Here is a 27,930-nt window from a genome sequence, read left to right as displayed (position 1 = left end):
TTCCCAACTCCAGTCCTCTACTACAGTGGTTCCCAACTCCAGTCCTCTACTACAGTGGTTCCCAACTCCAGTCCTCTACTACAGTGGTTCCCAACTCCAGTCCTCTACTACAGTGGTTCCCAACTCCAGTCCTCTACTACAGTGGTTCCCAACTCCAGTCCTCTACTACAGTGGTTCCCAACTCCAGTCCTCTACTACAGTGGTCCTCAACTCCAGTCCTCCAGTCCTCTACTACAGTGGTCCTCAACTCCAGTCCTCTACTACAGTGGTCCTCAACTCCAGTCCTCTATTACAGTGGTTCCCAACTCCAGTCCTCTACTACAGTGGTCCTCAACTCCAGTCCTCTACTACAGTGGTTCCCAACTCCAGTCCTCTACTACAGTGGTTCCCAACTCCAGTCCTCTACTACAGTGGTTCCCAACTCCAGTCCTCTACTACAGTGGTTCCCAACTCCAGTCCTCTACTACAGTGGTTCCCAACTCCAGTCCTCTACTACAGTGGTTCCCAACTCCAGTCCTCTACTACAGTGGTTCCCAACTCCAGTCCTCTACTACAGTGGTTCCCAACTCCAGTCCTCTACTACAGTGGTTCCCAACTCCAGTCCTCTACTACAGTGGTTCCCAACTCCAGTCCTCTACTACAGTGGTTCCCAACTCCAGTCCTCTACTACAGTGGTTCCCAACTCCAGTCCTCTACTACAGTGGTTCCCAACTCCAGTCCTCTACTACAGTGGTTCCCAACTCCAGTCCTCTACTACAGTGGTTCCCAACTCCAGTCCTCTACTACAGTGGTTCCCAACTCCAGTCCTCTACTACAGTGGTTCCCAACTCCAGTCCTCTACTACAGTGGTTCCCAACTCCAGTCCTCTACTACAGTGGTCCTCAACTCCAGTCCTCTACTACAGTGGTTCCCAACTCCAGTCCCCCAGTCCTCTACTACAGTGGTTCCCAACTCCAGTCCTCTACAACAGTACACATTATTATTGTAGCCCCGGACCATCAACCTGATTGAGTTGGATCAGGGGGTCCTGGAAGACTGGAGTTGGGAAACACTGTTCTACTGTTTCTCAGCCCTCACTGCTACTGCACCGTGTTCACAGTGCCCCCTGTGGCTGGTCCAGGAATTACCTGCTAGCCTTTTCAGGAATCCCAACCCTTCCTCGATCATTCAATCAGCTTTTGTTCCTAAATGGGAATTCTATAGTTGGAACGGCATGTCGAATAGACAAGGCTACTGTGTGTGATTTGATAGGGGGATTTTCAGCCTTTTGCAATGCAAAGAAGCAGCATTATGGCTGAAGGTTTGGTGTGTGTACAGTCAGTCCTTCTCTCTGTCTTCCTCTCGTATTGGCAGATTTCTGTTGATTAGTCGCTTTTTGACTATCAAAGACACGTTAAATCACTTCAATTCCAATAGTTACTTACTAGAGACTATGTATTTTTACCAATGGCCCTGGGTCTAAAGTAGTGCACTATATAGGGAATAGGACTCTGGTCTAAAGTAGTGCACTATATAGGGCCCTGGTCAAAAGTAGTGTATTATATAGGGAATAGGGTGCCATTTGGGATGCTTAGTGTATCTCTGTTCACCTGTTCATCTCTCTCTCTCTTTGAACTCATTCACCAGAATACAGACGTGTTCTCTCTCCCTCTTAGCAACAGGCTGTATTTGCAGGCAAAGGGAGAGAGAGAGCTGTTGAATTAGAATGTATTAGCAGGCAAAGGGAGAGGGGGCTGTTGAATTAGAATGTATTAGCAGTAGAGGTTGACCGATTATGATTTTTCGATACCGATTATTGAAGGACCAAGAAAGCCGATACCGATTAATCGGGCGATTTAAAAAAAAAAATATATATATATATATATATATATATTTTTATATTATAATAAAAAAACATATTTTTATTTGTAATAATGACAATTACAACAATACTAAATGAACACTTATTTTAACTTAATATAATACATCAATAAAATCAATTTAGCCTCAAGTAAATAATGAAACATGTTCAATTTGGTTTAAATAATGCAAAAACAACGTGTTGGAGAAAAAAGTAAAAGTGCAGTATGTGCCATGTAAGAAAGCTAACGTTTCAGTTATTTGCTCAGAACATGAGAACATATGAAAGCTGGTGGTTCCTTCTGCCTCCAACCGCTCAGTCAGATACTTAGATACTTGTATGCTTGTATGCTCAGTCAGATTATATGCAAAGCAGGACACGCTAGATAATATCTAGTAATATCATCAACCATGTGTAGTTAACTAGTGATTATGATTGATTGTTTTTTATAAGATAAGTGTAATGCTAGCTAGCAACTTACCTTGGCTTACTGCATTCGCGTAACCGGCAGTCTCCTTGTGGAGTGCAACGAGAGAGAGGCAGGTCGTTATTGCGTTGGACTAGTTAACTTTAAGGTCGCAAGATTGGATCCCCCGAGCTGACAAGGTGAAAATCTGTGGTTCTGCCCCTGAACAAGGCAGTTAACCCACCGTTCCTAGGCAGTCATTGAAAATAAGAATGTGTTCTTAACTGACTTACCTAGTTAAATACAGGTATAAAAAAAGAATGGCAAATCAGCGCCCAAAATATCGATTTCCGATTGTTATGAAAACTTGAAATCGGCCCTAATTAATCGGCCATTCCTATTATCGGTCAACCTCTAATTAGCAGGCAAAGGGAGAGAGAGGGCTGTTGAATTATAATGTATTGGAGAGAGAGAGAGCTGTTGAATTAGAATGTATTGGCCAGAGAGAGAGAGAGCTGTTGAATTAGAATGATTTGGCCAGGCAAGAGAGAGAGAGAGAGAGAGAGCTGTTGAATTAGAATGATTTGGCCAGGCAAAGAGAGAGAGAGAGCTGTTGAATTAGAATGATTTGGCCAAGCAAAAGAGAGAGAGAGCTGTTGAATTAGAATGTATTGGCCAGGGAGAGAGAGAGAGAGAGAGAGAGCGAGAGCTGTTGAATTAGAACAGGTTTTGCCCCTCACTAAGCTGTCAAGGAGAGGATGTCAACAACCTCCAGACAACAACAACACCTTGAAAACACTGTTATAACTATTAACAATTTATTGTGGCTGAAATGTAATATTCATATGTATCTAATAACTGTCTTGTCTTCAGGGCATGAACTTCATCGCTGGGTACCTCATCATCATCACTAAAGATGAGGAGAAATCATTCTGGCTGATGGACGCTCTACTGGGCAGGATACTACCAGGTGTGTTTGTCTTGTCTCCCTGCCGTGGGTCTATGTATAACCCAGCGGAGGTCACATGGTCTTGAGCCTCGGTAAGACCCATGTCCCATCACACGGAGGGGAGGGAGGGGGGTAATCCTATGATGTCACACAGGAAATGACATCACGCCCCAGCTCACTACCTTGGCATCGTCGGGCTCCACTCTGACAAACAGGTGGATTTGATCTGAGATCACATTCGTCACTGAGTTCAGGGCACATATCTTTGAGGTGTGTGTGTGTGTGTCCCTTGACGACAGTAAAAAACCTACAGTGTAATGAAAGGGACTGTTGATACTAAGTTGTGTGCCCTGTCTGTCTCCTGTCCAGACTACTACACCCCAGCTATGCTGGGTCTGAAGATGGACCAGGAGGTTTTAGGGGAGCTTGTGAGGACCAAAGCCCCAGTTGTGTGGCAGGCCATGGGGCAACACAACGTCATGTGGACCCTGGTGGTCTCCAGGTGGTTCATCTGTCTCTACATAGACGTCCTGCCTGTAGAGGTGAGGGGGAGGGGGGGGGGAGTACTATTACTAAGTTGATGTAACTATTGAACATGTAAACACCCAGTCAGGTTTGGGTCAGTGATCTGTTGTAGAAGGGCTATTAAATCATGTTTTATCAGTGCTGAGCTTTATCAGAGACTCAACCCCCACAACAGGGCAGAATCAGGTTTACAGGGCAGAATGGGAACTCAGCCCCACAACAGGGCAGAATCAGGTTTACAGGGCAGAATGGGAACTCAGCCCCACAACAGGGCTGAATCAGGTTTACAGGGCAGAGTGTGTTCTGTGTTCTGAGGTCAGTCTGCTCCAGGGCAGAGTGTGTTCTGTGTTCTGAGGTCAGTCTGCTCCAGGGCAGAGTGTGTTCTGTGTGTCAGGTCAGTCTGCTCCAGGGCAGAGTGTGTTCTGTGTGTCAGGTCAGTCTGCTCCAGGGCAGAATGTGTTCTGTGTTCTGAGGTCAGTCTGCTCCAGGGCAGAAGGTCAGTCTGCTCCAGGGCAGAATGTGTTCTGTGTTCTGAGGTCAGTCTGCTCCAGGGCAGAGTGTGTTCTGTGTTCTGAGGTCAGTCTGCTCCAGGGCAGAATGTGTTCTGTGTGTCAGGTCAGTCTGCTCCAGGGCAGAGTGTGTTCTGTGTGTCATGAGGTCAGTCTGCTCCAGGGCAGAGTGTGTTCTGTGTTCTGAGGTCAGTCTGCTCCAGGGCAGAATGTGTTCTGTGTGTCGTCAGGTCAGTCTGCTCCAGGGCAGAGTGTGTTCTGTGTTCTGAGGTCAGTCTGCTCCAGGGCAGAGTGTGTTCTGTGTTCTGAGGTCAGTCTGCTCCAGGGCAGAGTGTGTTCTGTGTTCTGTGGTCAGTCTGCTCCAGGGCAGAGTGTGTTCTGTGTTCTGAGGTCAGTCTGCTCCAGGGCAGAGTGTGTTCTGTGGTCAGTCTGCTCCAGGGCAGAGTGTGTTCTGTGTTCTGAGGTCAGTCTGCTCCAGGGCAGAGTGTGTTCTGTGGTCAGTCTGCTCCAGGGCAGAGTGTGTTCTGTGGTCAGTCTGCTCCAGGGCAGAGTGTGTTCTGTGTTCTGAGGTCAGTCTGCTCCAGGGCAGAGTGTGTTCTGTGTGTCAGGTCAGTCTGCTCCAGGGCAGAGTGTGTTCTGTGTTCTGAGGTCAGTCTGCTCCAGGGCAGAGTGTGTTCTGTGGTCAGTCTGCTCCAGGGCAGAATGTGTTCTGTGTTCTGAGGTCAGTCTGCTCCAGGGCAGAGTGTGTTCTGTGTGTCAGGAGGTCAGTCTGCTCCAGGGCAGAATGTGTTCTGTGTTCTGTGTGTCAGTCTGCTCCAGGGCAGAGTGTGTTCTGTGTTCTGAGGTCAGTCTGCTCCAGGGCAGAGTGTGTTCTGTGTGTCAGGTCAGTCTGCTCCAGGGCAGAGTGTGTTCTGAGGTCAGTCTGCTCCAGGGCAGAGTGTGTTCTGTGTGTCAGTCTGCTCCAGGGCAGAGTGTGTTCTGTGTTCTGGGCAGGTCAGTCTGCTCCAGGGCAGAGTGTGTTCTGTGTTCTGTGGTCAGTCTGCTCCAGGGCAGAGTGTGTTCTGTGTTCTGTGGTCAGTCTGCTCCAGGGCAGAGTGTGTTCTGTGTTCTGGAGGTCAGTCTGCTCCAGGGCAGAGTGTGTTCTGTGTTCTGAGGTCAGTCTGCTCCAGGGCAGAGTGTGTTCTGTGTTCTGTGTGTCAGTCTGCTCCAGGGCAGAGTGTGTTCTGTGTTCTGAGGTCAGTCTGCTCCAGGGCAGAGTGTGTTCTGTGTTCTGTGGTCAGTCTGCTCCAGGGCAGAGTGTGTTCTGTGTCATGAGGTCAGTCTGCTCCAGGGCAGAGTGTGTTCTGTGTTCTGTGGTCAGTCTGCTCCAGGGCAGAGTGTGTTCTGTGTCAGGAGGTCAGTCTGCTCCAGGGCAGAGTGTGTTCTGTGTTCTGAGGTCAGTCTGCTCCAGGGCAGAGTGTGTTCTGTGTTCTGAGGTCAGTCTGCTCCAGGGCAGAGTGTGTTCTGTGTTCTGAGGTCAGTCTGCTCCAGGGCAGAGTGTGTTCTGTGTGTCGTCAGGTCAGTCTGCTCCAGGGCAGAGTGTGTTCTGTGGTCAGTCTGCTCCAGGGCAGAGTGTGTTCTGTGTTCTGAGGTCAGTCTGCTCCAGGGCAGAGTGTGTTCTGTGTGTCAGGAGGTCAGTCTGCTCCAGGGCAGAGTGTGTTCTGTGTTCTGAGGTCAGTCTGCTCCAGGGCAGAGTGTGTTCTGTGGTCAGTCTGCTCCAGGGCAGAGTGTGTTCTGTGTTCTGAGGTCAGTCTGCTCCAGGGCAGAATGTGTTCTGTGTTCTGTGTGTCAGTCTGCTCCAGGGCAGAGTGTGTTCTGTGTTCTGAGGTCAGTCTGCTCCAGGGCAGAGTGTGTTCTGTGTTCTGTGTGTCAGTCTGCTCCAGGGCAGAGTGTGTTCTGTGTTCTGAGGTCAGTCTGCTCCAGGGCAGAGTGTGTTCTGTGTGTCAGTCTGCTCCAGGGCAGAATGTGTTCTGTGTTCTGAGGTCAGTCTGCTCCAGGGCAGAGTGTGTTCTGTGTGTCAGGAGGTCAGTCTGCTCCAGGGCAGAATGTGTTCTGTGTTCTGAGTCAGTCTGCTCCAGGGCAGAGTGTGTTCTGTGTTCTGAGGTCAGTCTGCTCCAGGGCAGAGTGTGTTCTGTGTGTCAGGTCAGTCTGCTCCAGGGCAGAGTGTGTTCTGTGTGTCAGTCTGCTCCAGGGCAGAGTGTGTTCTGTGTGTCAGGAGGTCAGTCTGCTCCAGGGCAGAATGTGTTCTGTGTTCTGTGTGTCAGTCTGCTCCAGGGCAGAGTGTGTTCTGTGTTCTGTGTGTCAGTCTGCTCCAGGGCAGAGTGTGTTCTGTGTTCTGAGGTCAGTCTGCTCCAGGGCAGAGTGTGTTCTGTGGTCAGTCTGCTCCAGGGCAGAGTGTGTTCTGTGTTCTGTGTGTCAGTCTGCTCCAGGGCAGAGTGTGTTCTGTGTTCTGAGGTCAGTCTGCTCCAGGGCAGAGTGTGTTCTGTGTTCTGAGGTCAGTCTGCTCCAGGGCAGAGTGTGTTCTGTGGTCAGTCTGCTCCAGGGCAGAGTGTGTTCTGTGTCATGAGGTCAGTCTGCTCCAGGGCAGAGTGTGTTCTGTGTTCTGTGGTCAGTCTGCTCCAGGGCAGAGTGTGTTCTGTGTCAGGAGGTCAGTCTGCTCCAGGGCAGAGTGTGTTCTGTGTCATGAGGTCAGTCTGCTCCAGGGCAGAGTGTGTTCTGTGTTCTGAGGTCAGTCTGCTCCAGGGCAGAGTGTGTTCTGTGTTCTGAGGTCAGTCTGCTCCAGGGCAGAGTGTGTTCTGTGTGTCGTCAGGTCAGTCTGCTCCAGGGCAGAGTGTGTTCTGTGTGTCAGTCTGCTCCAGGGCAGAGTGTGTTCTGTGTGTCATGAGGTCAGTCTGCTCCAGGGCAGAGTGTGTTCTGTGTTCTGAGGTCAGTCTGCTCCAGGGCAGAGTGTGTTCTGTGTTCTGAGGTCAGTCTGCTCCAGGGCAGAGTGTGTTCTGAGGTCAGTCTGCTCCAGGGCAGAGTGTGTTCTGTGTGTCAGTCTGCTCCAGGGCAGAGTGTGTTCTGTGTGTCAGGTCAGTCTGCTCCAGGGCAGAGTGTGTTCTGTGTGTCATGAGGTCAGTCTGCTGAGCTGAACTCAGTCCAGGGCTCCTGGAGCAGCAGGAGGGGAAGAGACAGCAGAATGAAGAACAATCTTTACCTATTTCATCACCGTGCCGAGTGTCACTGTCTACCATCTCAGCTTGATGACCTGTCCTGCGGCCCGTTAAGCCCGACTGTCCTGCGGCCCGTTAAGCCCGACTGTCCTGCGGCCCGTTAAGCCCGACTGTCCTGCGGCCCGTTAAGCCCGACTGTCCTGCGGCCCGTTAAGCCCGACTGTCCTGCGGCCCGTTAAGCCCGACTGTCCTGCGGCCCGTTAAGCCCGACTGTCCTGCTGCCCGTTAAGACCGACTGTCCTGCGGCCCGTTAAGCCCGACTGTCCTGCGGCCCGTTAAGCCCGACTGTCCTGCGGCCCGTTAAGACCGACTGCCCTGCGGCCCGTTAAGCCCGACTGTCCTGCGGCCCGTTAAGCCCGACTTCCTGCATCCCGTTAAGCCCGACTGTCCTGCGGCCCGTTAAGCCCGACTGTCCTGCGGCCCGTTAAGCCCGACTGTCCTGCGGCCCGTTAAGCCCGACTGTCCTGCGGCCCGTTAAGCCCGACTGTCCTGCGGCCCGTTAAGCCCGACTGTCCTGCGGCCCATTAAGCCCGACTGTCCTGCGGCCCGTTAAGCCCGACTGTCCTGCATCCCGTTAAGCCCGACTGTCCTGCGGCCCGTTAAGCCCGACTGTCCTGCGGCCCGTTAAGCCCGACTGTCCTGCGGCCCGTTAAGCCCGACTGTCCTGCATCCCGTTAAGCCCGACTGTCCTGCGGCCCGTTAAGCCCGACTGTCCTGCGGCCCGTTAAGCCCGACTGTCCTGCGGCCCGTTAAGTGACTGTCCTGCGGCCCGTTAAACCCGACTGTCCTGCGGCCCGTTAAGCCCGACTGTCCTGCGGCCCGTTAAGCCCGACTGTCCTGCGGCCCGTTAAGCCCGACTGTCCTGCGGCCCGTTAAGCCCGACTCATCTCTCTCCTTGGTTCTCGTCCTCAGACGGTTCTGCGTATCTGGGACTGTCTGTTCTACGAGGGTTCCTTCTGTTCCGTGTGGCTCTGACGTTGATAAGGAACCAGCAGGCTGAGGTCCAACAGGCCGGTTCCCTGCCTGACGTCTGTGACTGCTTCAAACACATGACCAGAGGCCCTGATGTAGAGGACTGCCACTCCTTCATGCAGGTATACACACACACACACACACACACACACACTCTGAAATGAACGTGTGTGTGGATGTGTTTTAACTTCTGGTCCCCACAAGAATAGCAAACAAACACAAATTTGACAAACTGGGGACATTTTGTTAGTCCCCATGAGGGGAAATGCTATTTCTAGGGGGGTTAAGGTTAGGGTTAGATATTTCTAGGGAGTTTAGGGTTAAGGTTAGGGTTAGATATTTCTAGGGGTTTAGGGTTAGATATTTATAGGGGGTTTAGGGTTAAGGTTAGGGTTAGATATTTCTAGGGGGTTTAGGGTTAAGGTTAGATATTTCTAGGGGGTTTAGGGTTAAGGTTAGATATTTCTAGGGGGTTTAGGGTTAGATATTTCTAGGGGCTTTAGGGTTAGATATTTCTAGGGGGTTTAGGGTTAAGGTTAGGGAAAGATATTTCTAGGGGGTTTAGGGTTAGCTATTTCTAGGGGCTTTAGGGTTAAGGTTAGATATTTCTAGGGGGTTTAGGGTTAGATATTTCTAGGGGGTTTAGGGTTAGATATTTCTAGGGGGTTTAGGGTTAAGGTTATATTTCTAGGGGTTTTAGGGTTAAGGTTAGATATTTCTAGGGGGTTTAGGGTTAGATATTTCTAGGGGCTTTAGGGTTAAGGTTAGATATTTCTAGGGGGTTTAAAGGTTAGGGTTAGATATTTCTAGGGGGTTTAAAGGTTAGGTTAGATATTTCTAGGGGTTTAGGGTTAGGTTAGATATTTCTAGGGGTTTAGGGTTAGGTTAGGTTAGATATTTCTAGGGGGTTTAGGGTTAAGGTTAGATATTTCTTTAGGGGTTTAGGGTTAAGGTTATATTTCTAGGGGTTTTAGGGTTAAGGTTAGATATTTCTAGGGGGTTTAGGTTAGGTTAGATATTTCTAGGGGGTTTAGGGTTAGATATTTCTAGGGGGTTTAGGGTTAAGGTTAGATATTTCTAGGGGTTTAGGGTTAAGGTTAGATATTTCTAGGGGGTTTAGGGTTAGATATTTCTAGGGGCTTTAGGGTTAAGGTTAGATATTTCTAGGGGGTTTAAAGGTTAGGGTTAGATATTTCTAGGGGGTTTAAAGGTTAGGGTTAGATATTTCTAGGGGGTTTAAGGTTAAGGTTAGATATTTCTAGGGGGTTTAGGGTTAGATATTTCTAGGGGGTTTAGGGTTAAGGTTAGATATTTCTAGGGGGTTTAGGGTTAAGGTTTATATTTCTAGGGGGTTTAGGGGGTTTAGGGTTAGGTTAGATATTTCTAGGGGTTTAGGGTTAAGGTTAGATATTTCTAGGGGGTTTAAAGGTTAGGGTTAGATATTTCTAGGGGGTTTAAGGTTAGGGTTAGATATTTCTAGGGGGTTTAGGGTTAGATATTTCTAGGGGGTTTAGGGTTAGGGTTAGATATTTCTAGGGGGTTTAAAGGTTAGGGTTAGGGTTAGATATTTCTAGGGGTTTAGGGTTAGGTTAGATATTTCTAGGGGTTTAGGTTAGGGTTAGATATTTCTAGGGGTTTAGGGTTAGATATTTCTAGGGGTTTAGGGTTAAGGTTAGGGTTTATTTCTAGGGGGTTTAGGGTTAAGGTTAGATATTTCTAGGGGCTTTAGGGTTAAGGTTAGATATTTCTAGGGGTTTAAAGGTTAGGGTTAGATATTTCTAGGGGTTTAAAAGGTTAGGGTTAGATATTTCTAGGGGGTTTAAGATATTTCTAGGTTTTAGGGTTAGATATTTCTTTAGATATTTCTAGGGGTTTAGGGTTAGGGTTAAATCTTTCTAGGTTTAAAGGGTTAGATATTTTCTAGGGGTTTAGGGTTAGGGTTAGATATTTCTAGGGGGTTTAGGGTTAGGTTAGATATTTCTAGGGGTTTAGGGTTAGGTTAGATATTTCTAGGGAGTTTAGGGTTAAGGTTAGGGGTTTAGGTTAGGGTTAGATATTTCTAGGGGTTTAAGGTTAGGGTTAGATATTTCTAGGGGGTTTAGGGTTAGATATTTCTAGGGGGTTTAGGGTTAGATATTTCTAGGTTAGGGTTAGATATTTCTAGGGGTTTAGGGTTAGGGTTAGATATTTCTAGGTGGTTTAGGGTTAAGGTTAGATATTTCTAGGGGGTTTAAAGGGGTTAGATATTTCTAGGGGGTTTAGGGTTAAGGTTAGATATTTCTAGGGGGTTTAGGGTTAAGGTTAGGGTTAGATATTTCTAGGGGGTTTAGGGTTAAGGTTAGATATTTCTAGGGGCTTTAGGGTTAAGGTTAGATATTTCTAGGGGGTTTAAAGGTTAGGGTTAGATATTTCTAGGGGGTTTAAGGTTAAGGTTAGGGTTAGATATTTCTAGGGGGTTTAGGGTTAGATATTTCTAGGTGGTTTAGGGTTAGATATTTCTACGGGGTTTAGGGTTAGATATTTCTAGGGGGTTTAGGGTTAGGGTTAAATCTTTCTAGGGGGTTTAAAGGTTAGGGTTAGGGTTAGATATTTCTAGGGGGTTTAAGGTTAGGGTTAGATATTTCTAGGGGGTTTAGGGTTAAGGTTAGATATTTCTAGGGAGTTTAGGGTTAAGGTTAGATATTTCTAGGGGTTTAAAGGTTAGGGTTAGATATTTCTAGGGGTTTAAGGTTAGGGTTAGATATTTCTAGGGGTTTTAGGGTTAGATATTTCTAGGGGGTTTAGGGTTAGATATTTCTAGGGGTTTAGGGTTAGATATTTCTAGGGGTTTAGGGTTAGATATTTCTAGGGGTTTATTTTTCTAGGGGTTTAGGGTTAGATATTTCTAGGGGGTTTAGGGTTATATTTTCTAGGGGGTTTAAAGGTTAGGGTTAGATATTTCTAGGGGTTTAAGGTTAGGGTTAGATATTTTTAGGGGGTTTAGATTAGATATTTCTAGGGGTTTAGGGTTAGGGTTAGATATTTCTAGGGGTTTAGGGTTAAGGTTAGGGGTTTAAAGGTTAGGTTAGATATTTCTAGGGGTTTAGGGTTAGGTTAGATATTTCTAGGGGTTTAGGGTTAAGGTTAGATATTTCTAGGGGTTTAGGGTTAGATATTTAGATTAGATATTTCTAGGGGTTTAGGGTTAGATATTTCTAGGGGTTTAGGGTTAGGGGGTTTAGATTAGATATTTCTAGGGGTTTAGGGTTAGATATTTCTAGGGGTTAGGGTTATTATTTCTAGGGGGTTTAGGGTTAGATATTTCTAGGGGGTTTAGGTTAGGGTTAGATATTTCTAGGGGTTTAGGGTTAGATATTTCTAGGGGTTAGATATTTCTAGGGGTTTAGGGTTAAGGTTAGATATTTCTAGGGGTTTAGGGTTAAGGTTAGATATTTCTAGGGGTTTAAAGGTTAGGGTTAGATATTTCTAGGGGTTTAATATTTCTAGGTTTAAGGGTTAGATATTTCTAGGGGTTTAGGGTTAGATAGGGGGTTAGATATTTCTAGGGGGGTTTAGGGTTAGATATTTCTAGGGGTTTAGGGTTAGGGTTAGATATTTCTAGGGGTTTTTAGGGTTAGATAGATATTTCTAGGGGTTTAGGGTTAAGGTTAGATATTTCTAGGGGCTTTAGGGTTATTTATTTCTAGGGGTTTAAATATTTCTAGGGGTTAGGGTTAGATATTTCTAGGGGTTTAGGGTTAGGGTTAGATATTTCTAGGGGTTTAGGGTTAGATATTTCTAGGGGTTTAGGGTTAGATATTTCTAGGGGTTTAGGGTTAGATATTTCTAGGTTTTAGGGTTAGATATTTCTAGGGGTTTAGGGTTAGATATTTCTAGGGGTTTAGGGTTAGGTTAGATTTTCTAGGGGTTTAGGGTTAAGGTTAGATATTTCTAGGGGTTTAGGGTTAGGGTTAGATATTTCTAGGGGGTTTAAAGGTTTTCTAGGGTTAGGGTTAGGGTTAGATATTTCTAGGGGTTTAAGGTTAGGGTTAGATATTTCTAGGGGTTTAGGTTAGGGTTAGATATTTCTAGGGGTTTAGGGTTAGGTTAGGGTTAGATATTTCTAGGGGTTTATATTTCTAGGTTAGGGTTAGGGTTAGATATTTCTAGGGGTTTAGGGTTAGGGTTAGATATTTCTAGGGGTTTAGGGTTAGAGGTTAGATATTTCTAGGGGGTTTAGGGTTAGGTTAGATATTTCTAGGGGTTTAGGGTTAGATATTTCTAGGGGGTTTAGGGTTAGGTTATTTTCTAGGGGTTTAGGGTTAAGGTTAGGTTAGATATTTCTAGGGGTTTAGGGTTAAGGTTAGATATTTCTAGGGGCTTTAGGGTTAGGTTAGATATTTCTAGGGGTTTAGGGTTAGGGTTAGATATTTCTAGGGGGTTTAGGTTAGGGTTAGATATTTCTAGGGGGTTTAGGGTAGGGGTTTAGGTTTAAGGTTTAGGGTTAGATATTTCTAGGGGTTTAGGGTTTATTTCTAGGGGTTTAGGGTTAGGTTAGATATTTCTAGGGGGTTTAGGTTAGGGTTAGATATTTCTAGGGGGTTTAGGGTTAGGTTAGATATTTCTAGGGGGTTTAGGGTTAGATATTTCTAGGGATATTTCTAGGTTTTAGGGTTAGATATTTCTAGGTGGTTTAGGGTTAGATATTTCTACGGTTAGGGTTAGATATTTCTAGGGGGTTTAGGTTAGGGTTAGATATTTCTAGGGGGTTAGGGGGTTTAGGGTTAGGGTTAGATATTTCTAGGGGTTTAGGGTTAAGGTTAGATATTTCTAGGGGTTTATTAGATATTTCTAGGGGTTTAGGGTTAGGTTAGATATTTCTAGGGGTTTAGGGTTAGATATTTCTAGGGGTTTAGGGTTAGGTTAGATATTTCTAGGGGGTTTAGGGTTAGATATTTCTAGGTTTAGGGTTAGATATTTCTAGGGGGTTTAGGGTTAGGGTTAGATATTTCTAGGGGTTTAGGGTTAGATATTTCTAGGGGGTTAGATATTTCTAGGGGGTTTAGGGTTAAGGTTAGATATTTCTAGGGGGTTTAGGGTTAAGGTTAGATATTTCTAGGGGCTTTAGGGTTAAGGTTAGATATTTCTAGGGGGTTTAAAGGTTAGGGTTAGATATTTCTAGGGGGTTTAGGGTTAGATATTTCTAGGGGGTTTAGGGTTAGGGTTAAATCTTTCTAGGGGGTTTAAAGGTTAGGGTTAGGGTTAGATATTTCTAGGGGGTTTAAGGTTAGGGTTAGATATTTTTAGGGGGTTTAGGGTTAAGGTTAGATATTTCTAGGGGGTTTGGGTTAGGGTTAGATATTTCTAGGGGTTTAGGGTTAGAGATATTTCTAGGGGTTTAAAGGTTAGGGTTAGATATTTCTAGGGGTTTAGGGTTAATATTTCTAGGGGGTTTAGGGTTAGATATTTCTAGGGGGTTTAGGGTTAGATATTTCTAGGGGGTTTAGGGTTAGATATTTCTAGGGGTTAGGGTTAGGGTTAGATATTTCTAGGGAGTTTAGGGTTAAGGTTAGATATTTCTAGGGAGTTTAGGGTTAAGGTTAGATATTTCTAGGGGGTTTAGGGTTAAGGTTAGATATTTCTAGGGGTTTAGGGTTAAGGTTAGATATTTCTAGGGGTTTTTAGATATTTCTAGGTTTAGGGTTAGATATTTCTAGGGGTTTAGGGTTAGATATTTCTAGGTTTTAGGGTTAGATATTTCTAGGGGTTTAGGGTTAGATATTTCTAGGGGTTTAGGGTTAGGGTTAGATATTTCTAGGGGTTTAGGGTTAGGGTTAGATATTTCTAGTGGTTTAGGGTTAGATATTTTCTAGGGGTTTAGGGTTAGATATTTCTAGGGGTTTAGGGTTAGATATTTCTAGGGGTTTAGGGTTAGGGTTAGATATTTCTAGGGGTTTAGGGTTAGATATTTCTAGGGGTTTAGGGTTAGTTAGATATTTCTAGGGGTTTAAAGGTTAGGGTTAGGGTTAGATATTTCTAGGGGTTTAGGGTTAGATATTTCTAGGGGGTTTAGGGTTAAGGTTAGATATTTCTAGGGGTTTAGGGTTAGATATTTTAGATATTTCTAGGGTTTAAGGTTAGGGTTAGATATTTCTAGGGGTTTAGGGTTAAGGTTAGGGTTAGATATTTCTAGGGGTTTTAGGGTTAGATATTTCTAGGGGTTTAGGGTTAGATAGGGTTAGAGATATTTCTAGGGGGTTTAGGGTTAGGGGTTATATTTCTAGGGGGTTTAGGGTTAGATATTTCTAGGGGTTTAGGGTTAGATATTTCTAGGGGTTTAGGGGGTTTAGGGTTAGATATTTCTAGGGGTTTAGGGTTAGATATTTCTAGGTTAGGGTTAGATATTTCTAGGGGTTTAAAGGTTTTAGGGTTTAGGGTTAGATATTTCTAGGGGTTTAGGGTTAAGGTTAGATATTTCTAGGGGTTTAGGGTTAGATATTTCTAGGGGTTTAGGGTTAAGGTTAGATATTTCTAGGGGTTTAGGGTTAAGGTTAGATATTTCTAGGGGTTTAGGGTTAGGGTTAGATATTTCTAGGGGTTTAGGGTTAGATATTTCTAGGGGTTTAGGGTTAGGGTTAGATATTTCTAGGGGTTTAAAGGTTAGGGTTAGATATTTCTAGGGAGTTTAGGGTTAGGGTTAGATATTTCTAGGGGGTTTAGGGTTAGATATTTCTAGCGGCTTTAGGGTTAGATATTTCTAGGGGCTTTAGGGTTAAGGTTAGATATTTCTAGGGGCTTTAGGGTTAGGGTTAGTTAGATATTTCTAGGGGGTTTAGGGGTTAGGGTTAGGGTTAGATATTTCTAGGGGGTTTAGGGGATATTTCTAGGGGGTTTAAGGTTAGGGTTAGATATTTCTAGGGGGTTTAGGGTTAGATATTTCTAGGTTAGGGTTAGATATTTCTAGGGGGTTTAGGGTTAGGTTAGATATTTCTAGGGGTTTAGGGTTAAGGTTAGATATTTCTAGGGGTTTAGGGTTAGATATTTCTAGGGGTTTAGGGTTAGATATTTCTTGGGGGTTTAGGGTTAGATATTTCTAGGGGGTTTAGGGTTAGATATTTCTAGGGGTTTTAGGGTTAGATATTTCTAGGGGGTTTAGGGTTAAGGTTAGATATTTCTAGGGGTTTAGGGTTAAGGTTAGGGTTAGATATTTCTAGGGGTTTAGGGTTAGGTTAGATATTTCTAGGGGTTTAGGGTTAGGTTAGATATTTCTAGGGGTTTTAGGGTTAGATATTTCTAGGGGTTTAGGTTAAGGTTAGATATTTCTAGGGGGTTAGATTTAGGGTTAGATATTTCTAGGGGTTTAGGGTTATTATTTCTAGGGGGTTTAAAGGTTAGGGTTAGGGTTAGATATTTCTAGGGGTTTAAGGTTAGGGTTAGATATTTCTTTAGGGGGGTTTTTCTAGGGGTTTGGGGGGTTAGATATTTCTAGGGGGTTTGGGTTAGGGTTAGATATTTCTAGGGAGTTTAGGGTTAAGGTTAGATATTTCTAGGGGGTTTAAAGGTTAGGGTTAGATATTTCTAGGGGGTTTAAAGGTTAGGGTTAGATATTTCTAGGGGGTTTAAGGTTAAGGTTAGGGTTAGATATTTCTAGGGGGTTTAGGGTTAGATATTTCTAGGGGGTTTAGGGTTAGATATTTCTAGGGGGTTTAGGGTTAAGGTTAGATATTTCTAGGGGCTTTAGGGTTAAGGTTAGAGATATTTCTAGGGGGTTTAAAGGTTAGGGTTAGATATTTCTAGGGGTTTAAGGTTAGGGTTAGATATTTCTAGGGGGTTTAGGGTTAAGGTTAGATATTTCTAGGGGGTTTAGGGTTAAGGTTAGGGTTAGATATTTCTAGGGGGTTTAGGGTTAAGGTTAGATATTTCTAGGGGCTTTAGGGTTAAGGTTAGATATTTCTAGGGGGTTTAAAGGTTAGGGTTAGATATTTCTAGGGGGTTTAAGGTTAGGGTTAGATATTTCTAGGGGTTTAGGGTTAGATATTTCTAGGGGGTTTAGGGTTAGATATTTCTAGGGGTTTAGGGTTAGATATTTCTAGGGGTTTAGGGTTAGGGGTTTAGGGTTAGATATTTCTAGGGGTTTAGGGTTAGGTTAGATATTTCTAGGGGTTTAGGGTTAGGGTTAGATATTTCTAGGGGTTTAGGGTTTAGGTTAGATATTTCTAGGGGTTTAAAGGTTAGGGTTAGATATTTCTAGGGGTTTAGGGTTAGATATTTCTAGGGGTTTAGGGTTAGATATTTCTAGGGGTTTAGGGTTAGATATTTTCTAGGGGGGTTTTAATATTTCTAGGGGTTTAGGTTAGGGTTAGATATTTCTAGGGGTTTAAGGTTAGGGTTAGATATTTTTAGGGGGTTTAGGGTTAAGGTTAGATATTTCTAGGGGGTTTGGGTTAGGGTTAGATATTTCTAGGGGGTTTAGGGTTAGATATTTCTAGGGGGTTTAGGGTTAAGGTTAGATATTTCTAGGGGGTTTAGGGTTAGGGTTAGGGGGTTTAGGTTAGGGTTAGATATTTAGATATTTCTAGGGGTTTAGGGTTAAGGTTAGATATTTCTAGGGGTTTAGGGTTAGGTTAGATATTTCTAGGGGTTTAAAGGTTAGATATTTCTAGGTTTAAGGTTAAGGTTAGATATTTCTAGGGGGTTTAGGGTTAGGTTAGATATTTCTAGGGGGTTTAGGGTTAAGGTTAGGGTTAGATATTTCTAGGGGGTTTAGGGTTAAGGTTAGATATTTCTAGGGGGTTTAGGGTTAAGGTTAGGGTTAGATATTTCTAGTGGGTTTAAAGGTTAGGGTTAGATATTTCTAGGGGTTTAGGGTTAGATATTTCTAGGGGGTTTAGGGTTAGATATTTCTAGGGGGTTTAGGGTTAGATATTTCTAGGGGTTTAGGGTTAGATATTTCTAGGGGGTTTAGGGTTAGGGTTAGATATTTCTAGGGGGTTTAAGGTTAGGGTTAGATATTTCTAGGGGGTTTAGGGTTAGGGTTAGATATTTCTAGGGGGTTTAGGGTTAAGGTTAGATATTTCTAGGGGGTTTAAAGTTAGGGTTAGATATTTCTAGGGGTTTAGGGTTAAGGTTAGATATTTCTAGGGGTTTAGGTTAGGGTTAGATATTTCTAGGGGGTTTAAAGGTTAGGGTTAGATATTTCTAGGGGGTTTAGGGTTAGATATTTCTAGGGGTTTAGGGTTAGATATTTCTAGGGGTTTAGGGTTAGATATTTCTAGGGGTTTAGGGTTAGGGTTAGATATTTCTAGGGGTTTAGGGTTAGGTTAGATATTTCTAGGGGTTTAGGGTTAAGGTTAGATATTTCTAGGGGTTTAGGGTTAAGGTTAGATATTTCTAGGGGGTTTAGGGTTAAGGTTAGATATTTCTAGGGGGTTTAAAGGTTAGGGTTAGATATTTCTAGGGGGTTTAATTCTAGGGGTTTAGGGTTAGATATTTCTAGGTGGTTTAGGGTTAGATATTTCTAGGGGTTTAGGGTTAGATATTTCTAGGTGGTTTAGGGTTAGATATTTCTAGGTGGTTTAGGGTTAGATATTTCTACGGGGTTTAGGGTTAGATATTTCTAGGGGGTTTAGGGTTAGGGTTAAATCTTTCTAGGGGGTTTAAAGGTTAGGGTTAGGGTTAGATATTTCTAGGGGGTTTAAGGTTAGGGTTAGATATTTTTAGGGGGTTTAGGGTTAAGGTTAGATATTTCTAGGGGGTTTGGGTTAGGGTTAGATATTTCTAGGGAGTTTAGGGTTAAGGTTAGGGTTAGATATTTCTAGGGGTTTAGGGTTAGATATTTCTAGGGGGTTTAGGGTTAAGGTTAGATATTTCTAGGGGGTTTAGGGTTAGATATTTCTAGGGGTTTAGGGTTAGATATTTCTAGGGGTTTAGGGTTAGATATTTCTAGGGGGTTTAGGGTTAGATATTTCTAGGGGGTTTAGGGTTAAGGTTAGATATTTCTAGGGGGTTTAAAGGTTAGGGTTAGATATTTCTAGGGGGTTTAGGGTTAGATATTTCTAGGGTGTTTAGGGTTAAGGTTAGGGTTAGATATTTCTAGGGGGTTTAGGGTTAAGGTTAGATATTTCTAGGGGCTTTAGGGTTAAGGTTAGATATTTCTAGGGGGTTTAAAGGTTAGGGTTAGATATTTCTAGGGGGTTTAAGGTTAAGGTTAGATATTTCTAGGGGGTTTAGGGTTAAGGTTAGATATTTCTAGGGGGTTTAGGGTTAAGGTTAGGGTTAGATATTTCTAGGGGGTTTAGGGTTAAGGTTAGATATTTCTAGGGGCTTTAGGGTTAGGTTATTTATTTCTAGGGGGTTTAAAGGTTAGGGTTAGATATTTCTAGGGGGTTTAAGGTTAAGGTTAGGGTTAGATATTTCTAGGGGGTTTAGGGTTAGATATTTCTACGGGGTTTAGGGTTAGATATTTCTAGGGGGTTTAGGGTTAGGGTTAAATCTTTCTAGGGGGTTTAAAGGTTAGGGTTAGGGTTAGATATTTCTAGGGGGTTTAAGGTTAGGGTTAGATATTTTTAGGGGGTTTAGGGTTAAGGTTAGATATTTCTAGGGGTTTGGGTTAGGGTTAGATATTTCTAGGGAGTTTAGGGTTAAGGTTAGATATTTCTAGGGGGTTTAAAGGTTAGGGTTAGATATTTCTAGGGGGTTTAAAGGTTAGGGTTAGATATTTCTAGGTGGTTTAGGGTTAGATATTTCTACGGGATTTAGGGTTAGATATTTCTAGGGCGTTTAGGGTTAGGGTTAAGTCTTTCTAGGGGGTTTAGGGTTAGATATTTCTAGGGGGTTTAGGGTTAGATATTTCTAGGGGGTTTAGGGTTAAGGTTAGATATTTCTAGGGGGTTTAGGGTTAAGGTTAGGGTTAGATATTTCTAGGGGGTTTAGGGTTAAGGTTAGATATTTCTAGGGGCTTTAGGGTTAAGGTTAGATATTTCTAGGGGGTTTAAAGGTTAGGGTTAGATATTTCTAGGGGGTTTAGGGTTAGATATTTCTAGGTGGTTTAGGGTTAGATATTTCTAGGTGGTTTAGGGTTAGATATTTCTACGGGGTTTAGGGTTAGATATTTCTAGGGGGTTTAGGGTTAGGGTTAAATATTTCTAGGGGTTTAGGTTAGGGTTATTATATTTCTAGGGGGTTTAGGGTTAGATTAGATATTTCTAGGGGTTTAGGGTTAGGGTTAGATATTTCTAGGGGTTTTAGATATTTCTAGGGGGTTTAGGTTAGGTTAGATATTTCTAGGGGGTTTAAGGTTAGGGTTAGATATTTCTAGGGGTTTAGGGTTAGAGATATTTCTAGGGGGTTTAGGGTTAGGGTTAGATATTTCTAGGGGTTTAGGGTTAGGTTAGATATTTCTAGGGGTTTAGGGTTAAGGTTAGATATTTCTAGGGGGTTTAGGGTTAGGGTTAGATATTTCTAGGGGTTTAAGGTTAAGGTTAGATATTTCTAGGGGTTTAGGGTTATTAGATATTTCTAGGGGGTTTAGGGTTTAGGGGTTTAGGGTTAAGGTTAGATATTTCTAGGGGTTTAGGGTTAAGGTTAGATATTTCTAGGGGGTTTAAAGGTTAGGGTTAGATATTTCTAGGGGTTTAGGTTAGGGTTAGATATTTCTAGGGGGTTTAGGGTTAGATATTTCTACGGGGTTTAGGGTTAGATATTTCTAGGGGTTTAGGGTTAGGGTTAAGTCTTTCTAGGGGTTTAAAGTTAGGGTTAGATATTTCTAGGGGTTTAGGTTAAGGTTAGATATTTCTAGGGGGTTTAGGGTTAAGGTTAGATATTTCTAGGGGTTTGGGTTAGGGTTAGATATTTCTAGGGGTTTAGGGTTAGATATTTCTAGGGGTTTAGGTTAGGGTTAGATATTTCTAGGGGTTTAAAGGTTAGGGTTAGATATTTCTAGGGGTTTAGGGTTAGATATTTCTAGGGGGTTTAGGGGTTTTAGGGTTAGATATTTCTAGGGGTTTAGGGTTAGGGTTAGGGGTTAGATATTTCTAGGGGTTTAAAGGTTAGGGTTAGGGTTAGATATTTCTAGGGGTTTAGGTTAGGGTTAGATATTTCTAGGGGGTTTAGGGTTAGAGGTTAGGGTTAGATATTTCTAGGGGTTTAGGGTTAGGTTAGATATTTCTAGGGGCTTTAGGGTTAAGGTTAGATATTTCTAGGGGGTTTAAAGGTTAGGGTTAGATATTTCTAGGGGGTTTAGGGTTAAGGTTAGGGTTAGATATTTCTAGGGGGTTTAGGGTTAGATATTTCTATGGGGTTTAGGGTTAGATATTTCTAGGGGTTTAGGGTTAGGGTATTTCTAGGGGGTTTAGGGTTAGGGTTAGATATTTCTAGGGGTTTAAGGTTAGGGTTAGATATTTTTAGGGGTTTAGGGTTAAGGTTAGATATTTCTAGGGGGTTTGGGTTAGGGTTAGATATTTCTAGGGAGTTTAGGGTTAAGGTTAGATATTTCTAGGGGTTTAGGGTTAGATATTTCTAGGGGGTTTAGGGTTAGATATTTCTAGGGGTTTAGGGTTAGATATTTCTAGGGGTTTAGGGTTAGATATTTCTAGGGGGTTTAGGGTTAGATATTTCTAGGGGGTTAGAGATATTTCTAGGGGTTTAGGGTTAAGGTTAGATATTTCTAGGGGTTTAAAGGTTAGGGTTAGATATTTCTAGGGGTTTAGGGTTATATTTCTAGGGGTTTTTAAGGGTTAGATATTTCTAGGGGTTTAGGGTTAGGTTATATTTCTAGGGGGTTTAGGGTTAGGTTAGATATTTCTAGGGGGTTTAGGTTAGGGTTAGATATTTCTAGGGGGGGTTTAGGGTTAAGGTTAGATATTTCTAGGGGTTTAGGGTTAGGGTTAGATATTTCTAGGGAGTTTAGGGTTAAGGTTAGATATTTCTAGGGGGTTTAGGGTTAAGGTTAGATATTTCTAGGGGGTTTAGGGTTAAGGTTAGATATTTCTAGGGGCTTTAGGGTTAAGGTTAGATATTTCTAGGGGGTTTAAAGGTTAGGGTTAGATATTTCTAGGGGTTTAGGTTAGGGTTAGATATTTCTAGGGGGTTTAGGGTTAGATATTTCTAGGGGTTTAGGGTTAGATATTTCTAGGGGGTTTAGGGTTAAGGTTAGATATTTCTAGGGGGTTTAAAGGTTAGGGTTAGATATTTCTAGGGGGTTTAGGTTAGGGTTAGATATTTCTAGGGGGTTTAGGGTTAAGGTTAGATATTTCTATTTCTAGGGGGTTTAGGGTTAAGGTTAGATATTTCTAGGGGTTTAAAGGTTAGGGTTAGATATTTCTAGGGGTTTAAAGGTTAGGGTTAGATATTTCTAGGGGTTTAGGGTTTATTTCTACGGGTTAAGGTTAGGGTTAGATATTTCTAGGGGTTTAGGGTTAGGGTTAGATATTTCTAGGGGGTTTAGGGTTAGGGTTAGGGTTAGATATTTCTAGGGGGTTTAGGGTTAAGGTTAGATATTTCTAGGGGGTTTAGGGTTAGGTTATTAGATATTTCTAGGGGTTTAGGGTTAGGTTAGATATTTCTAGGGGCTTTAGGGTTAGGTTAGATATTTCTAGGGGTTTAAAGGTTAGGGTTAGATATTTCTAGGGGTTAGTTTCTAGGGTTAGATATTTCTAGGTTTTAGGGTTAGATATTTCTAGGGGGTTTAGGGTTAGATATTTCTAGGGGTTTAGGGTTAGATATTTCTAGGGGGTTTAGGGTTAGGGTTAGATATTTTCTAGGGGGTTTAAAGGTTAGGGTTAGGGTTAGATATTTCTAGGGGTTTAGGTTAGGGTTAGATATTTCTAGGGGTTTAGGGTTAGGGTTAGATATTTCTAGGGGGTTTAGGGTTAGGGTTAGATATTTCTAGGGGTTTAGGGTTTATTTCTAGGGGGTTTAGGGTTAGGTTAGATATTTCTAGGGGGTTTAAAGGTAGGGTTAGATATTTCTAGGGGGTTTAGGGTTAGATATTTCTAGGGTTAGGGTTATATTTCTAGGGGGTTTAGGGTTAGATATTTCTAGGGTTTAGGGTTAGATATTTCTAGGGGTTTAGGGTTAGGGTTAGATATTTCTAGGGTTTAGGGTTAAGGTTAGATATTTCTAGGGGTTTTAAAGGGGGTTAGATATTTCTAGGGGGTTTTAAGGTTAGGGTTAGATATTTCTAGGGGTTTAGGGTTAAGGTTAGATATTTCTAGGGAGTTTAGGGTTAAGGTTAGGGTTAGATATTTCTAGGGGTTTAGGGTTAGATATTTCTAGGGGTTTAGGGTTAAGGTTAGATATTTCTAGGGGTTTAGGGTTAGATATTTCTAGGGGGTTTAGGGTTAGATATTTCTAGGGGGTTTAGGGTTAGATATTTCTAGGGGGTTTAGGGTTAAGGTTAGATATTTCTAGGGGTTTAGGGTTAGGTTAGGGTTAGATATTTCTAGGGGTTTTAGGGTTAGGGTTAGATATTTCTAGGGGTTTAGGGTTAGATATTTCTAGGGGTTTAGGGTTAAGGTTAGATATTTCTAGGGGTTTAGGGTTAGGGTTAGATATTTCTAGGGGGTTTAGGGTTAGATATTTCTAGGGGTTTAGGTTAGGGTTAGATATTTCTAGGGGGTTTAGGGTTAGGGTTAGATATTTCTAGGGGGTTTGGGTTAGGGTTAGATATTTCTAGGGGTTTAGGTTAGATATTTCTAGGGGGTTTAATATTTCTAGGTTAAGGTTAGATATTTCTAGGGGGTTTAGGTTAGGTTAGATATTTCTAGGGGTTTAGGGTTAGATATTTCTAGGGGTTTAGGTTAGATATTTCTAGGGGGTTTAGGGTTAGATATTTCTAGGGGTTTAGGGTTAGATATTTCTAGGGGTTTAGGGTTAGATATTTCTAGGGGTTTAAAGGTTAGGGTTAGATATTTCTAGGGGGGTTTAAAGGTTTAGGGTTAGGGTTAGATATTTCTAGGGGTTTAGGTTAGGTTAGATATTTCTAGGGGTTTAGGGTTAAGGGTTAGATATTTCTAGGGGGTTTAGGGTTAAGGTTAGATATTTCTAGGGGTTTAGGGTTAAGGTTAGATATTTCTAGGGGTTTAGGGTTAGATATTTCTAGGGGTTTAGGGTTAGATATTTCTAGGGGTTTAGGGTTAGATATTTCTAGGGGTTTAGGGTTAGATATTTCTAGGGGTTTAGGGTTAGATATTTCTAGGGGGGTTTAGGGTTAGATATTTCTAGGGGGTTTAGGGTTAGATATTTCTAGGGGTTTAGGGTTAGATATTTCTAGGGGTTTAGGGTTAGATATTTCTAGGGGGTTTAAGGTTAGATATTTCTAGGGGTTTAAAGGTTAGGGTTAGGGTTAGATATTTCTAGGGGGTTTAAGGTTAGGGTTAGATATTTTTAGGGGGTTTAGGGTTAAGGTTAGATATTTCTAGGGGGTTTGGGTTAGGGTTAGATATTTCTAGGGAGTTTAGGGTTAAGGTTAGATATTTCTAGGGGGTTTAAAGGTTAGGGTTAGATATTTCTAGGGGGTTTAAAGGTTAGGGTTAGATATTTCTAGGGGGTTTAGGGTTAGATATTTCTAGGTGGTTTAGGGTTAGATATTTCTACGGGGTTTAGGGTTAGATATTTCTAGGGGTTTAGGGTTAGGGTTAAGTCTTTCTAGGGGGTTTAAAGGTTAGGGTTAGGGTTAGATATTTCTAGGGGGTTTAGGGTTAAGGTTAGATATTTCTAGGGGGTTTAGGGTTAAGGTTAGGGTTAGATATTTCTAGGGGGTTTAGGGTTAAGGTTAGATATTTCTAGGGGGTTTAGGGTTAGATATTTCTAGGGGGTTTAGGGTTAAGGTTAGATATTTCTAGGGGGTTTAGGGTTAGGGTTAGATATTTCTAGGGGGTTTAGGGTTAGATATTTCTAGGTGGTTTAGGGTTAGATATTTCTAGGTGGTTTAGGGTTAGATATTTCTAGGTGGTTTAGGGTTAGATATTTCTAGGTGGTTTAGGGTTAGATATTTCTACGGGGTTTAGGGTTAGATATTTCTAGGGGGTTTAGGGTTAGGGTTAAATCTTTCTAGGGGGTTTAAAGGTTAGGGTTAGGGTTAGATATTTCTAGGGGTTTAGGGTTAGGGTTAGATATTTCTAGGGGTTTAGGGTTAAGGTTAGATATTTCTAGGGGTTTAAGGTTAGGGTTAGATATTTCTAGGGGGGTTAAGGTTAGGGTTAGATATTTCTAGGGGGTTTAAGGTTAGGGTTAGATATTTCTAGGGAGTTTAGGGTTAAGGTTAGATATTTCTAGGGGGTTTAGGGTTAGATATTTCTAGGGGTTTAGGGTTAGGTTAGATATTTCTAGGGGTTTAGGGTTAGATATTTCTAGGGGTTTAGGGTTAGATATTTCTAGGGGGTTTAGGGTTAAGGTTAGATATTTCTAGGGGGTTTAGGGTTAGATATTTCTAGGGGTTTAGGGTTAGATATTTCTAGGGGGTTTAGGGTTAGATATTTCTAGGGGTTTAGGGTTAGATATTTCTAGGGGTTTAGGGTTAGATATTTCTAGGGGTTTAGGGTTAAGGTTAGATATTTCTAGGGGTTTAAAGGTTAGGGTTAGATATTTCTAGGGGTTTAGGGTTAAGGTTAGATATTTCTAGGGGTTTAGGGTTAAGGTTAGATATTTCTAGGGGTTTAGGGTTAGGGTTAGATATTTCTAGGGGGTTTAAGGTTAGGGTTAGATATTTCTAGGGGGTTTAGGGTTAAGGTTAGATATTTCTAGGGGGTTTTAGGGTTAGATATTTCTAGGGGGTTTAGGTTAAGGTTAGGGTTAGATATTTCTAGGGGGTTTAGGGTTAGATATTTCTAGGGGGTTTAGGGTTAAGGTTAGATATTTCTAGGGGTTTAGGGTTAGATATTTCTAGGGGTTTAGGGTTAAGGTTAGATATTTCTAGGGATATTTCTAGGGGGTTTAGGGTTAAGGTTAGATATTTCTAGGGGTTTAGGGTTAGGGTTAGATATTTCTAGGGGCTTTAGGGTTAAGGTTAGATATTTCTAGGGGCTTTAGGGTTAAGGTTAGATATTTCTAGGGGGTTTAAAGGTTAGGGTTAGATATTTCTAGTGGGTTTAGGGTTAGATATTTCTAGGTTAGATAGATATTTCTAGGGGGGGTTAAGGTTAGGGTTAGATATTTCTAGGGGGTTTAGGGTTAGGGTTATATTTCTAGGGGTTTAGGGTTAGATATTTCTAGGGGGGTTAGGGTTAGATATTTCTAGGGGGTTTAGGGTTAAGGTTAGATATTTCTAGGGGTTTAGGGTTAGGGTTAGATATTTCTAGGGAGTTTAGGGTTAAGGTTAGATATTTCTAGGGGGTTTAGGGTTAAGGTTAGATATTTCTAGGGGGTTTAGGGTTAAGGTTAGATATTTCTAGGGGGTTTAGGGTTAGATATTTCTAGGTTAGGGTTAGATATTTCTAGGGGGTTTAGGGTTAGATATTTCTAGGGGGTTTAGTGTTAGATATTTCTAGGGGCTTTAGGTTTAGATATTTCTAGGGGTTTAGGGTTAGATATTTCTAATGGGTTTAGGGTTAGATATTTCTAGGGGGTTTAGGGTTAGATATTTCTAGGGGGTTTAGGGTTAGATATTTCTAATGGGTTTAGGGTTAGATATTTCTAGGGGGTTTAGGGTTAGATATTTCTAGGGGGTTTAGGGTTAGATATTTCTAGGGGGTTTAGGGTTAGATATTTCTAGGGGGTTTAGGGTTAAATATTTCTAGGGGGTTTAAAGGTTAGGGTTAGGGTTAGATATTTCTAGGGGGTTTAAGGTTAAGGTTAGATATTTCTAGGGGGTTTAGGGTTAAGGTTACATATTTCTAGGGGCTTTAGGGTTAAGGTTAGATATATCTAGGGGGTTTAAGGTTAGGGTTAGATATTTCTAGGGGGGTTAGGGTTAGATATTTCTAGGGGGGTTAGGGTTAAGGTTAGATATGGGTAAAAGTACAGGTCACAGTTAGGGAAAATAGGATTTTCAGTGGGACTAAATTGTGTCCCCACAAGGTTACCTGTACAAGACTGTGTGTGTGTGTGTGTACACCATAATGATCTCCGTTCATCCCTCTAATCCTCTGTCTTGCTGCTTTCCCAGAAAATCTTCACGGAACCCGGAAGCCTCTCCATGGCATCCATCACCAAGCTCCGGGAGACGTGTCGAGCACGCATCATCGCTGAGGAGTCCTGACCCCATCCTCCTGACCTGTCAATCAAACACTACACATTCCGGGCTGGGTCCCAACACTCCTTAATGGTCTCCTCTCCTCGGATCCTATCCCTCACTGTTGGGACAGTGTCCTAGACTGTTTTGTACTCTTTAGCATGACTACCATGTAGCTACGTAGACTACCATGTATGGAGACTATAAGGTGTTACGAGTACCAGCTAATTAATTAGTAACTATCCTGTGGGGGCACATCGTACAGGTTAAATAAACATGAGCCTATCACAATAATTAACAACAAAGATGCCGATGAAACCTTTAGTCTATTACACTATTGTCATTTACTGTATGAAAGTCACATGAAATAAAACATATTTAGCCAATGGACATGAAAACATGGAATACTCAAATGCATGTGGTTTGGCAATAAGTGACATTTTGCAAAAAGAGATGCAGAGATGATCGTCTGAGACGAGCGGCCAGCAGAGGACGTTACCAGACTGTCTTAATGACGCGCTGACAGCAGAGGACGGCGGCTGCACTGTTGAGATGCAGGAATTCAACATGAGTTTTCATCCAGCTTTGGTGTTCATCTGCATTGGGGGAAACCAGCCCTGGACGTATTGGTTCATGTAGACCTGAATGTACACATGAAGCTAGATAGTTAATGTAGACATGTAGCTAGATAATTATCTAGCTTCATGTGTACATTCAGGTCTACATTAATTATCTAGCTACATGTCTACATTAACTAATTTAGACCTGAGTGTACACATGTAGCTAGATAGTTATTGTCTTCATGTAGACCCTAAATGTAGTTAGATGGAGTGTAATGTTAACTCACACCCTGCTAACTGAGGATTCCATTGTGTCCCCCAAATGGCATCCTATTCCCTACAAAAGTAGTGCACTATATAGGGAATAGGGCCCTGGTCTAAAGTGGTGCACTATATAGGGAATAGGGCCCTGGTCTAAAATAGTGCAGTATATAGGGAATAGGGCCCTGGTCTAAAGTAGTGCACTATATAGGGAATAGGGCCCTGGTCTAAAGTAGTGTACTATATAGGGAATAGGGCCCTGGTCTAAAGTAGTGCACTATATAGGGAATAGGGCCCTGGTCTAAAGTAGTGCACTATATAGGGAATAGGGCCCTGGTCTAAAGTAGTGCACTATATAGGGAATAGGGCCCTGGTCTAAAGTAGTGCACTATATAGGGAATAGGGCCCTGGTCTAAAGTAGTGCACTATATAGGGAATAGGGCCCTGGTCTAAAGTAGTGCACTATATAGGGAATAGGGCCCTGGTCTAAAGTAGTGCACTGTAGGGAA

At 42.6% G+C, this 27,930-nt stretch overlaps 1 pseudogene; it reads left to right on the top strand.

The window, feature by feature from the left end:
- Positions 1-26,988, top strand: part of LOC135537933 (growth hormone-regulated TBC protein 1-A-like) — a 36,216-nt pseudogene extending 9,228 nt beyond the window's left edge.
- The last annotated feature ends 942 nt before the right edge of the window (positions 26,989-27,930 follow it).

Source organism: Oncorhynchus masou, unplaced genomic scaffold, assembly GCF_036934945.1.
Source record: "Oncorhynchus masou masou isolate Uvic2021 unplaced genomic scaffold, UVic_Omas_1.1 unplaced_scaffold_873, whole genome shotgun sequence".
Taxonomy (NCBI): domain Eukaryota; kingdom Metazoa; phylum Chordata; class Actinopteri; order Salmoniformes; family Salmonidae; genus Oncorhynchus; species Oncorhynchus masou.
This window is presented reverse-complemented; position numbering and strand designations above follow the sequence as displayed.